The sequence below is a fragment of the Lathyrus oleraceus genome, chromosome 7 (assembly GCF_024323335.1).
Source record: "Lathyrus oleraceus cultivar Zhongwan6 chromosome 7, CAAS_Psat_ZW6_1.0, whole genome shotgun sequence".
In the NCBI taxonomy this organism is placed as follows: domain Eukaryota; kingdom Viridiplantae; phylum Streptophyta; class Magnoliopsida; order Fabales; family Fabaceae; genus Lathyrus; species Lathyrus oleraceus.
In genome coordinates, this window is record NC_066585.1 from 507820082 (window position 1) to 507833017 (window position 12936).

Below are 12936 nucleotides of genomic sequence, written 5' to 3' on the forward strand. Positions count from 1 at the left end.
CCTAGCGAGTGAGTGCTGGCTGCGCTTTTCACCAAAACTGAACGAACTTGCTACCACCTTCGCCAGCAACTCGCCTAGCGAATTTATTGATATTTTACTGGAGCTTTTCGCTGGGCGCTCGCCTAGCGAGTGCTTCGCCACAGCCCTCGCCTAGCGAGCAGGCTGATGAATGCTTGATTTCTTTGGTTCCTTTGCCAACTTTCTTGTGTCTTCATTTTCAATTATTTCATGCCTTCTTCCTGCACAATAACACACAAATCAAAGGTACCAAGATCGTTTATCAATGTAATGCATTTCATCTAAAACAAAGGTGGTTTTGACAATTTAGCAAGGAAATAGAGTGAAAGATGCCCACATATGATAGCTCAAATAAGCACTTTTGGGCATCTAACAACTCTCCCCAACTAGATTCTTGCTTGTCCTCAAGCAAAGTATGCCCTTGAAGGACAAGAGGATTTGCTTTAAGAAAATGGTTTCTCCGAAGTTGGATAAAACGGCTCAAACACAAGTGAGTCAGCATATACAAGTTTCCAACGGTTCGAATAAAATAATACACAAGAACTAAAACTTAATAGCAATGCGAAATATTTATCTATCTACAACAATATTATTCTGAATGAATCACCCTATCTCTCCTCTTCGAATAAGGAATGAAGAATTTACGCGTTTGCAACCGCGGGAATAATCTCACTCTCTAACAAATAATGAAGAAATCAATTCGATTCATACAATGTCTAACAATTATAAATGGTAATGTGGAAGCATAAAGATCACTAAGGGCTTTTCGGTTGAAGCTTGGTTAGGTTAACAAACAAGGGTCATTTCTAAGGCCATTGAAACGAAAGTGCCGATGCAAAAGAGATATTCACAGTATATTATTCACACATCTCGACTTTGTTTCATTTGTTTCTTATTTGAAACCTTCACAACTCATATTCCACAACTCAATTTTTATTTTTCACTATTTTTCTTCCAAGCAAGCATTCATTTTCATTCTTTCTATTTTTGTTCTTTTCTTTCACATCATATTTACAAAACATATGTTTCTTTTCTATATTTTTATTTTCAATGCTTGCTCGGTTTTTCTTTTATTTTTTTCAAGAGTTGTGGTACTTACCGATTCTCCCCAACTTATTTCTTACTCACCCTAAGTGAATGCTCTTAACTTTTTACGGCAAAAGAACAATAATCAAGATTTTCCGGGTTGTAAAAAAAAGATTTTTGAAATCTCGCTTTATTTCAAGCTGAGATTCAACTGTTTAAGCTCAAAGGGGTTAACGAATACTCTCTGGTCACAGGTAAGTTGTTTTTGGATGTAGTTGTGCTCGAAAGAAAACAAGTGCCTTGATCATTTCTAATTGCTTCCACAATTTCACAATAATAAAAGACAAAGCATGAATCAAATGAATCAACAAAACTTATTAGAATCCAGCATTTAAGTGTACAATGGAGGTTTCCTCACAATTTGTGGTTTTAAGTTCTAGATGACACATTCATTCAATTATGTTGCAAAAAGACAATATTCAATTTACAAAAAAGAGTAAAGTTCTTAATGCATTCTAAAATTCTAGCTGGAGGTAACCATGTACCTTAGCCTCATTCACTTGTTTATTCTTATCATTGCCATCCAAGCTTGGATGCATCTTCATTGGGTACTTCTTTGAGGAGCAACCAATCTAGAAGGTTTGCCACTTAATCAACCAAAAATTTATTAAACAAACAAAATTAAAAACATAAATAAATAACATTACTAAAAATTTAAATTGTTCATGGGGGACAAAACACCCCAACAGTACAAAACCAAAGTCAAAATACAGAATCCGAAACTACAATAGAAATAAACATAAAAACTGAAAAATACAAAAACTTAACCCTCTAAGGGCTCAGAATCCTCCTCGATACCGGCTTCAGAACCGGTAGCCTCATCATCCTCAGCATCATCATCATCATCAGCTGCAGCACATGAAGACGCACCAGCGCCCGCCCCCTCACCATAGACAGGCCTGTCCACAGGCCAGTTGGCGTTAAGCAGAAACTGCTCACGCGTCATCAAGGCATGAGCACCACTTCCCTGCAGCTGTAACCGCTGCATAGAGTCGTGCATATCTATCATGGCTCTCTGGGATGCCGCCATCCATTCAAAACTATAATCACACACAGCCTGCAGGTAAGGATCTAGTCCAGGAGTAGAAGTACCAGGACCATCAGAAGCCCGGGTACTCTCTGTAGCTGCACTGCCTCTGGCATTCTTCGCTCTACAATATTTGGCCACGTACCGGTTATCGATAGGTGGCGGGATCCTTACCTGACCCCGAGACGGTAGTTTCACCTTTGCCTGAATGCACAAACTCATGATCAAGCACGGGAAAGCTAGGGGACAATTCACACGAGCCCCCGACTTTAGCCCGCTTTCGATCACGGACTTAAGCTCATTAGCGATGATCCTCGCCACATCGATCTGGACGTTGGTGAGGATAGAATGGACCAAATGTGCCACTGGGATCGGCACTGTAGAGGTGTGGGACTTAGGTTGGATGTTTGTCAGCACCAACAGCAGTATCAGTTGAGCCATGGGAGTCATGTCCTCCCTGTGATACCTCATTGGAACCCCAGATGGGTTCAGCTCAACAGATTTCCCCCTTAATAGCAGGGCGGCAGAAATGGCTGGAACATCCCGGTGAAGCCGTAGGTCAGTGTGGTATGTGTCCCTCTCTTCAGCTCCCAGCTGGAGCGGTTCCCCAAGGACTCGGTTGATGGCATCCCGATCAAATGCAACTGGACGCCCGGCCACTCTAGATATCCAAGTAAAGGGCTCGTCGTCATCAGGCAGTGCGTTTGCATAAAATTCACGCACCGTTGCTATGTCATAATGCTCCAGGGGATTAATCAACCGATCCCATTTCTTTGTGTCAATCAACCCGACAAAAGTTCTGTTCGTGCCCTGAGGGTTGATGAGGAATCGCTTCTCCGGAAGAATTTTCCGTTTCTCCAGAGAAATGTACCTGGCGGCCTGCTTCGGGCCGACAAATTTGTCGTTATCAAACTGGATAGGTACAGACCGGGAAGTGTTTCCTCCCTTTCTTTTCTTTGACGCTCCAGACCTTGATTCCATCTGCAAAATATAAAAGGAAACAACACACACCAAACAGATTAGACAGCAAAACCATTTTTCAAAAGACTGTCAGGCTCGCTGCTGCTTCGCCTAGCGAAGTGGCAGCGAACGCTCGCCCCAGGTTCGCCTAGCGAGTGCTAGAGAACCTTACGGGTTTTTGGGGTTTTCAGCATGTTCAAAGAATATTTCCCAAAACCCATACTCTAATGGTTTCAATTTCAGAACCTAATGATTTATCGATTAAACAAACGTTCTATGGCTATTGGGGATTACACATTTACACGCAAAACCTAAAATCCCCAATTCCAAAACCTAAAATCCCAAATTGCAAAACCTAAAATCCCACATGCAAACCTAAAGTTTCCCATACCACAACTCATCCTAATTGTCATTCAAATTGGAAATACAGAGTTCAAAAATAAAGAAAATGTAGTAGGGCAAACCTTAGTTATAGTGATAGATTGAAATGTGAAGTGGTGTAGGGTTTGCAATCTCCAAATAGGGAACCAAGTTGTTAGTGAGAGAGATGCAAATGAGAGAGTGTGGAGAGCTCTGTAAAAATTTCCTCAGCAGAGTCGAAAAACAGAAAAATTGTGTTTGGGGCAAAATGAGTGCCCTGCTGAGATTTTAAATAAGTGCTGTCATGCAGCGCTCGCTGCTGCTTCGCCTAGCGAGCAGTCAGCGAGCATGACAGCAAATGCCTTTTCAAAGGCAGCAATTCATGTTCATACAGCATGGTTTTAGCACTAGGAAACCCAACACAACACAACACAAAAAACAGTAAATACTTACAATGTTGGGGTGCCTCCCAACTAGCGCTTGTTTAACGTCGGCTAAGCTCGACGGTGTGATGCTCACAGAGGAGCATCAAGCGGAATTGCACAGCTCTCGCGATCCACATGACCACCAAGATAAACTTTCAATCGTTGGCCATTCACGGTCCAACTATCTTTCTTGTCCATGTCTTCAATGACAATAGCCCCGTACTCCTTCACCTCTTTCACCCGAAATGGCCCGGACCATTTTGATTTCAACTTCCCGGGAAACAATTTCAACCGGGAGTTGAACAATAAGACCAACTGTCCGGGCACAAATTCTTTGCCTCGGAGCTTCTTGTCGTGGTACTTTTTTGCCTTTTCTTTGTACAACCAACTTGAGTGGTATGCGGCATTGCGCATCTCTTCCAACTCAAGTAGTTGCACCTTCCTTTTGTCACCGGCCAACTCATTTTCAAAATTTAAAAATTTTAGGGCCCACAAGGCTTTGTGCTCCAATTCAACCAGCAAGTGGCAAGTTTTACCAAACACCAATTGAAAGGGAGTTAGGCCAATTGGAGCTTTAAAGGCCGTACGGTAGGCCCATAATGCTTCGTCCAATTTTTGGGACCACTCCTTTTTTGAATTAGACACGGTTTTTTCGAGGATTCTCTTAATCTCACGATTAGAGACCTCAGCTTGCCCGTTAGCCTGTGGGTGATACGGAGTTGTCACCCTATGCGATACACCGTAATGTTTTAAAATAGTTTCCAAAGGTGCATTACAAAAGTGTGACCCTCCGTCACTTATCAACACTCGGGGGGTTCCGAAACGGGAAAATATGTTTTTCTTCAAAAAATTTATCACCGTTTTCGCATCCTCCCGAGGTGAGGCAATCGCCTCAACCCACTTAGAGACATAATCGACTGCGACAAGCATGTACTCATTCCCATAAGAGGGTGGGAATGGTCCTACGAAATCTATGCCCCAACAATAAAAAACTTCCACTTCTTGGATATTTTGGAGAGGCATCTCATCTCTCTTACCAATCCCTCCGCTTCTCTGGCAACTGTCACAACTTTGCGCATGGGTATGTGCGTCTTTGAAAATAGTGGGCCAATAAAATCCCGATTGAAGAATTTTAGTGGCCGTTCTAACCCCATTATAGTGTCCGCTGTAAGGCGAGTTGTGACAATGCCAAAGGATGCTCTGCGCTTCATCGCCAGTAACGCATCTCCTTAATAGGTTATCACTACCCAACTTAAACAAGTATGGGTCATCCCAAACATAATACTTCGCATCCGAAAGGAACTTCCTTTTTTGGTTCGAAGTTAGGTCGGAAGGCACAAAACCACTAGCCTTGTGGTTCGCAAAGTCTGCAAACCACGGCCTAACTTGAACTTTAAACAGTTTTTCATCAGGAAATTCTTCCCGGATTTCCTTTTCAGACGCGGTAACCTCCACATTCACTAAGCGGGATAAATGATCCGCCACCAAATTTTCCGACCCCTTCTTGTCTTTGATTTCCACATCAAATTCTTGTAACAAGAGGATCCAACGGATGAGCCTTTGCTTCGAATCCGGTTTGGTGAGCAGATATTTAATCGCCGCGTGGTCGGTATACACTACGACTTTAGACTCTATAAGATAAGATCTAAACTTTTCTAGCGCATACACTATTGCAAGTAGTTCTTTTTCCGTAGTGGCATAGTTTATTTGAGCCTCGTTAAGAACCTTACTTGCATAATGTATCGCATGAAATTTTTTATCTTTTCTTTGGCCAAGTACCGCTCCAACTGCGTAGTCGCTCGCATCACACATTAGTTCAAAATTTTCATTCCAATTGGGAGCGACTATTATTGGAGCGGTAACCAATTTTTCTTTTAAAGTTTCGAAAGCTTGCAAACAATCATCGGTCAAGAGAAATACCTGGTCCTTAGCGAGCAAATTGCTCAAAGGCTTAGCCACCTTTGAGAAGTCCTTGATAAAGCGCCGATAGAACCCGGCGTGCCCCAAAAAGCTACGGATGCCCTTCACATTCACCGGAGGAGGTAATTTTTCGATCACTTCAACCTTAGCTCTATCCACTTCAAGCCCCTTTCTAGAGACCTTGTGGCCTAGCACGATCCCCTCGGTCACCATGAAGTGACACTTCTCCCAATTAAGCACCAAATTGGTCTTCACACATCTTTCCAACACCATTTTCAAGTTCGCCAAGCATAGACTAAAAGACCCACCAAATACCGAGAAGTCATCCATGAAGACTTCCATTGTTTTCTCTATCAGATCGGCAAAAATGGCTTGTACACATCGTTGGAAGGTCGCCGGTGCATTGCACAGCCCAAAGGGAATTTTTCGGTATGCGAACACTCCAAACGGACACGTGAAAGCCGTCTTCTCATGATCAACCGGGTCAACCGCAATTTGGTTATACCCGGAGTAGCCGTCCAAAAAACAATAGTATTGTTGGCCCGATAGTCTTTCGAGCATTTGATCCATAAATGGGAGTGGAAAATGGTCCTTTCGAGTCGCGGTATTCAACCGCCTATAATCAATACACATTCTCCATCCCGTTGCAACTTTAGTAGGGATCAATTCGTCCTTGTCATTTCGGATTACGGTAATTCCACCCTTCTTCGGAACAACGTGCACAGGACTAACCCACGGACTATCCGAGATCGGGTAAATCATTCCCGCATCCAATAGCTTTACAACTTCCTTTCGAACAACCTCCTTCATGGTAGGATTTAAGCGGCGTTGTGGTTGAGCCACCGGCTTAAAATCCTCTTCCATCAAAATCTTGTGCATACAATAGGATGGACTAATTCCTTTTAGATCGGAAAGAGTCCAACCCATGGCTTCTTGATTTGTTTTTAGCACAATGATTAGACGGGCTTCTTCTTCATTTGTCAAAAGGTTGCTTATGATGACCGGCTTTGCCTCGGTCTCATCTAGGAATACATACTTCAAAGTAGAGGGTAGCACTTTCAATTCAATTGGCGCTTTTTCGTCAATAACCTCCTTCTTCAAGTTTTCCTCCTCTACTTCCCATGGTTGTAGGTCGTCTAAACTATCAAGTTCCTTTAAGCATTCCTCAAGAGCTAGCTCTTCTTCAACAGTGAAAACCTCCAATGAGTCGTCAAGAGCTAACTCCATAGGAGATATCTCATGAATATGCTTTGAAACCTCCATAATAGCGTCTTCGATCACATCGATGCGAAAGCTATCATTTCTATCTTTTGAATGCTTCATTGCCTCGAATAGATCGAATGTAACTTCCTCATTTTGAACTCTCACCTTCATTAAACCGTCATCAACATCTATCATCATTCGCGCGGTCTTCATGAACGGTCGGCCCAAGATGAGCGGAGCATCATCATCTTCCTCCATATCAATAACAATAAAATCGACCGGGAAAAAGAATTTGTCGACCTTCACCAAAACATCTTGGGCTACGCCATGAGGATGGGTCGTCGACTTATCTGCCAATTGCAACGTCATTCGGATGGACTTAATCTCAATGTTGCCAAGTCTCTTGATAATTGACAAAGGTATAAGATTAATGCTTGACCCCAAGTCAATAAGTCCTTTCCCGACATAGACGTCACCAATTTTAACCGGCAATGTAACTCTTCCCGGATCAACCTCTTTCTTAGGAAGCGTCCTTTGAATAATGGCACTACAGCTCGCATCAAGGACGATGGTCTCCGGTTCCGTATACCTCCGCTTTTTTGTTAGTATGTCCTTCATGAATTTGGCATACTTGGGCATTTGCTCCAAGGCTTCGGCAAACGGAATGTTGATTTGCAACTGTTTAAAAATATCCATGAACCGGGCGTAATGCCGTTCATTCTCCCTTTTGGACGGGGCATGAGGATAAGGGAGGTTTTGGATTGGAGTAGCGCTCACTACCTCCTTTCCCTTTGCAACTCTAGCACTCTTCCATCTAGGCTTTTTCACTACCTCCCTTATTACCTCATCGCTTGTATTTTTCTCAATCTCCACACCTTTTTTCTTTTCAACTTCACCATTATTTTTGTTCTTTTCAACTTCTTCCTCTTCACTCCACTCCCCCACTTCACCATCAACATTTTCCTCCTCAATTTCCTCCTCAATTTCTTTCTCTTTCTTTCTTTGTTCACTCTCAACTCTTTTTTTATTCTCACTACCCAACTCCCTCCCACTTCTCGTCATGATCGCCTTACAATACTCCTTAGGATTTGTTTGCGTGTTTGCCGAAAAGGAAGGACCGGTTTGTTGTTCCGCGAGTTGCTTGGCAAGTTGCCCAACTTGAGTCTCGAGATTTTTTATAGCCGCGTCATTGCTCTTTTGATTGGCCATTGACATTTGCATGAATTGCGTCAATGTCTCTTCGAACTTAGAATTGACGACCGGCGGTTGTTGAGATTGATACGGATTTTGGGGAGGGTTTTGACGGCTAGAAGAACCACCTCCATAACCTTGGTTATGATAATAGTTGCTTCTAGGTTGGAACCCTTGGTTCCCTTGGAATTGTTGTTGATTTTGAGGGTGCGGTTGATAAGGTTGTTGTTGTTGTTGTTGTTGTTGTTGTTGTTGTTGTCTCGGTTGATAGTCCCGTTGATTGGCCATGTAGTTTACTTCGTCAAAACCGGGAGGTGGACAAAATCCGGTGTCATGTTCACCTTTACAAAGTTCACAACAAGCTATTTGTTTAGCTTTTGACGGTTCTCTTAACTCTTTAATTTGTTGCGTTAAGAGTTCCACTTGTTGTGAGATGAGCTTGTTTTGGGCAAGGATGGCATCGTTCGTCCCTAGCTCAAGCACTCCCGACTTCTTCAAAGAGTTTCCTCGACTTTGACTCTGAAGATCATTTAAAGCCATTCGATTTATGATGTTCGTGGCTTCTTCGGCACTTTTTGACAATAAAGAGCCACCCGAGGTAGCATCCAACAACGTTTTGCAGTTTGGTTGAAGTCCATTTTTGAAGATATGGATTTGAGTCAATTCATCAAATCCATGCCCTTTACATTTCCGAAGCATGGACTTGAATCTTTCCCACGCTTCATTTAATGATTCACTGGTTCCTTGTGAAAACACCGAGATGGCCGTCTTGGATTCCATGAATCGGTTATGGGAGAAAAATCTTTCGATGAATTTCTCTTCTAACACGTTCCAGTCTGTCATTACGGCTGGTGTTTGATCTAGGTACCAATCCTTTGCTTTACCGAGTAAAGCGTGGGAAAATAATCGTCTGAACAACGGAAGCTCCTGAGCCTGATCCACTCCGGCAGCCAATGCTATCTCATAAAATTTTGTGAGAAAAGAAAATGGGTCTTCATGGTCCATTCCAGTGAATGGACTTCCATATAATAAATTTAGAGTTCCCGTTTTCATCTCAGCTTGCCTTCCTGTGTGGTTGGCAAACTGAGCGGTGTTCCTTGGACTATTTATGCATGGAGTAGAAATAGGTGGTGGTGGTGGTGGCTCCATGTTTGGTATGAATGGTGGTGGATTTGTGGTTGAAGAACTTTCTCCTTGCTCTTGGCGTTGTCTAGCCTGTTGCCTCCTACGTCTCGTTTTGCTATTGAGCCTCCTTGCGGTTCTCTCGATCTCGGGATCAAAAAGAAGTTCGTCCACAGGGATTTGCCCTCGCATAAAATGTAAGCTGCACACTAAACCAAACAAATTACAAGCACAAGTCAAAAATTCACAGGCTAAAACTTAAACAACCATTGCGATGCTCGCAATATCAATTTACAATCCCCGGCAACGGCGCCATTTTGTTAGTTGTAATTTTACGTGTCGGGTTTTTGTTATCGTATCCACAGGGATTGTAAGATATCACCTCCGTTCGATGGTTGTATAAATTCTAGCTCAATGTAACAATAGGGTTTTGGTTGGTTGTCACGTTATCTTGCATAAAAAGGTAATAAATTGCGGTAAAAGTTTTGGTTTGAATAAATGAGAAATATTGCCAAAGTTAGGGTTCGATGATCACGTTGCATGTATTTGTTCGGTCAACAATCTTATAAACTCCTTTAGATGATAAATCATTTCACAAAGTCCTCCCAATATGTTTCTCTCGAACACACATTGTGAGTTTTCCCATTTTGATCCATTGTTTCTCTCGAACACAATCTATCAAAATGACAACTTTTTGGTTCAACCTTATGGTGAACAAAATCATTCATTACTATCTCTAGCTAACAAACAAGATTGGATGAAAACCTAGGTCAAGAGTTGGTAAACATCTCTCGATCATAAACCAACACAAAGAGTTTTAAATAGAAACAAAGTTTTCATCATATATTCACCATTAAAGAGTTTACACATGAAGATCCTTACATTTACACACAAAGCTAGTAATCACCTACATCTAACCTTGACAAGTGGATGACTTAGCTACTCATTTTCATGGTAGCTTGGTCGGCAAGTTTCGGAAGAAGGTTGATCAACATCCAAGTCGGATAATCGAGATTGGATGGGAATCCACCTTCTTTTTGTAGAAGATGGTTACAAGATGAAGAGAAATGAAATCTAGGGCATAAAAGATCCTAAGAACAATGCTGGAAAATATCTCTAAGAAAGTACAAAAGTGGAAAAATTAGGTAAAACTAAGGTATGGCTCTCAAAAGTGGCACTTGCTACTTATAGAGCTGTACTGGGCTGTCATGCTCGCTAGGCGAGCAGAATGGCTCGCCTAGCGAGGGTCAAATTGAGGCACAAGAGGCACCTGCGCCCAGAGACACAGTCTAACTCAGACTATCATGTTCGCCTAGCGAACAAAACCTTCGCCTAGCGAAGGGCACGCTTCAACCCTCGCTCCAGCGAGGTTGAAAGGTTTGGCTACTGGAATCCTCGCTGGGAACTCGCTAGAGCCTCGCCTAGCGAGTGAGTGCTGGCTGCGCTTTTCACCAAAACTGAACGAACTCGCTACCACCTTCGCCAGCAGCTCGCCTAGCGAATTTATTGATATTTTACTGGAGCTTTTGGCTGGGCGCTCGCCTAGCGAGTGCTTCGCCACAGCCCTCGCCTAGCGAGCAGGCTGATGAATGCTTGATTTCTTTGGTTCCTTTGCCAACTTTCTTGTGTCTTCATTTTCAATTATTTCATGCCTTCTTCCTGCACAATAACACACAAATCAAAGGTACCAAGATCGTTTATCAATGTAATGCATTTCATCTAAAACAAAGGTGGTTTTGACAATTTAGCAAGGAAATAGAGTGAAAGATGCCCATATATGATAGCTCAAATAAGCACTTTTGGGCATCTAACAGTAATGTCTTGGTGATCATATCAACAACATCATGATCAGTTGAAACCTTGACCACTTTGACTTCTCCCCTTTCAATTTTCTCCATGACAAAAAGCAACCTAACATCAATGTACTTGGTTTTCTAATGACAGGCTAATTATTCAACAAATGTATGACACTTTGACTATCATATTTAATAATGATGGATTGACCTTGAAGTTTCAGTTCTTTAGCAAAGTCTTCAAGCCACAATGTTTATTTTAGAGCTTCATTGAGGGCAATATATTCAGCTTCAATGGTTGATAAGGCTAGAACCTTCTAAAGTGTTGGTTTCAAAGTGATTGTTGTACCAAACTAATGAAAACATATCTAGAAAGAGATTTTCTGGTATCCATACATCCTGCATAGTCAGACTCAACAAATCTTTCGACTTTAACTTTGCGATCATCGCCTTTGGCTCCACCATAAACTATGCCAAGCCTGATACAAACCATAACATACATAAAAAATCCTAGTTAAGTTATACTCAGCTTGAACTGCTGAGTTGTTGACGTTATAACAGTTTTCGAGTTTGACATACCAAACTTGTCGAGAATATTTCTTAGATGTGACTTTTGAGATAAGCAGAATATTGACTACTTTCTATGTCTCTTAATTTTGATACCTAAAATCCTAGTTGCAGCTCCAAGGTCCTTCATTTTGAACGCCTGGTTAAGTTCATCATTCACCCTCATCACTTCTTCGACAAGGTTGCTTGCTATGACGATGTCATCCACATAGAGCAATAGACTGACAAGTGAATTTTTCAGGCGAGAACCTAAAATAAACACAATGATTGAAGTTGCTCCTTGTAAAACCTATGTGTGCCATGAACTTGCTGAATCTCCTGTTCCATTGCCTAGGAGAATGTTTCAGGCCATATAATGACCTATTTAGCTGGCACACATAATCCTCCTTACCTTTTTCTTCATACCTTTCAGGTTGCTTCATCATAATTGTTTCATCTAGATCACCATATAGAATCTCAGTCTTGACATCCATCTATTCCAGTTCTAGGTCGAACCTAGCCACCATAGCAAGAAGCGTTCTAATGGATCTATGTTTTGCAACATGAGATAATACATCAATGAAATCCACTCCTTCCTTCTTAGTGAAGCTCCTTGCTACCAGCTGTAACACCCCAAAATTTGCCCTAATTATTCACACATTCATTTTTAGGTCATTTAACATTAGATACATTGCATTTCATCATGTCAATCGGGATTAGCTCAAAGAAGCTTGAACATCATCCAGGACACTTTGTGGGTTCTATTTAGATGATCAGTCAACACAAGGGAAAGACTCTAGTTACTTCCAACAGGGGTCTATTCGTCAGTCAAAACGTTAATCTTGAAGAAGCAAAGGTTTGTTCATGAGCTGTCATGCTCGCTAGGCGTGTTATACAAAAAAAAAACGAAAAAAAAATGATAAAGAAAACGAAAAAAAAAAACGAAAAAAAAAATTTAATTAAATAAATAAATAAATAAAATATAATAGAAAAAATCTTGGACTTGGACCTCTCTCATTTGAGCCCACAAAGCCATGAAAATCAGGTTATAAAAGAGGGAGAACAGACAAAAAAAGGAAGAGAAGCAAAACACTATGAGGTTTCCTTGGAACAAAACCCTGGACAAAACCTGAAGAGAAACCTAGACAGAGAGAGTGAGAATTAATCTGCAGCAACCTCCAGGCAACTCTGAAAGGTTCATTCTGACTTACACACTTTCAGCTCAAGCAAACCCTAACATTGATTTGCAAATCCAGTCGTGCCATTTGATTTCAACCGATCTCTC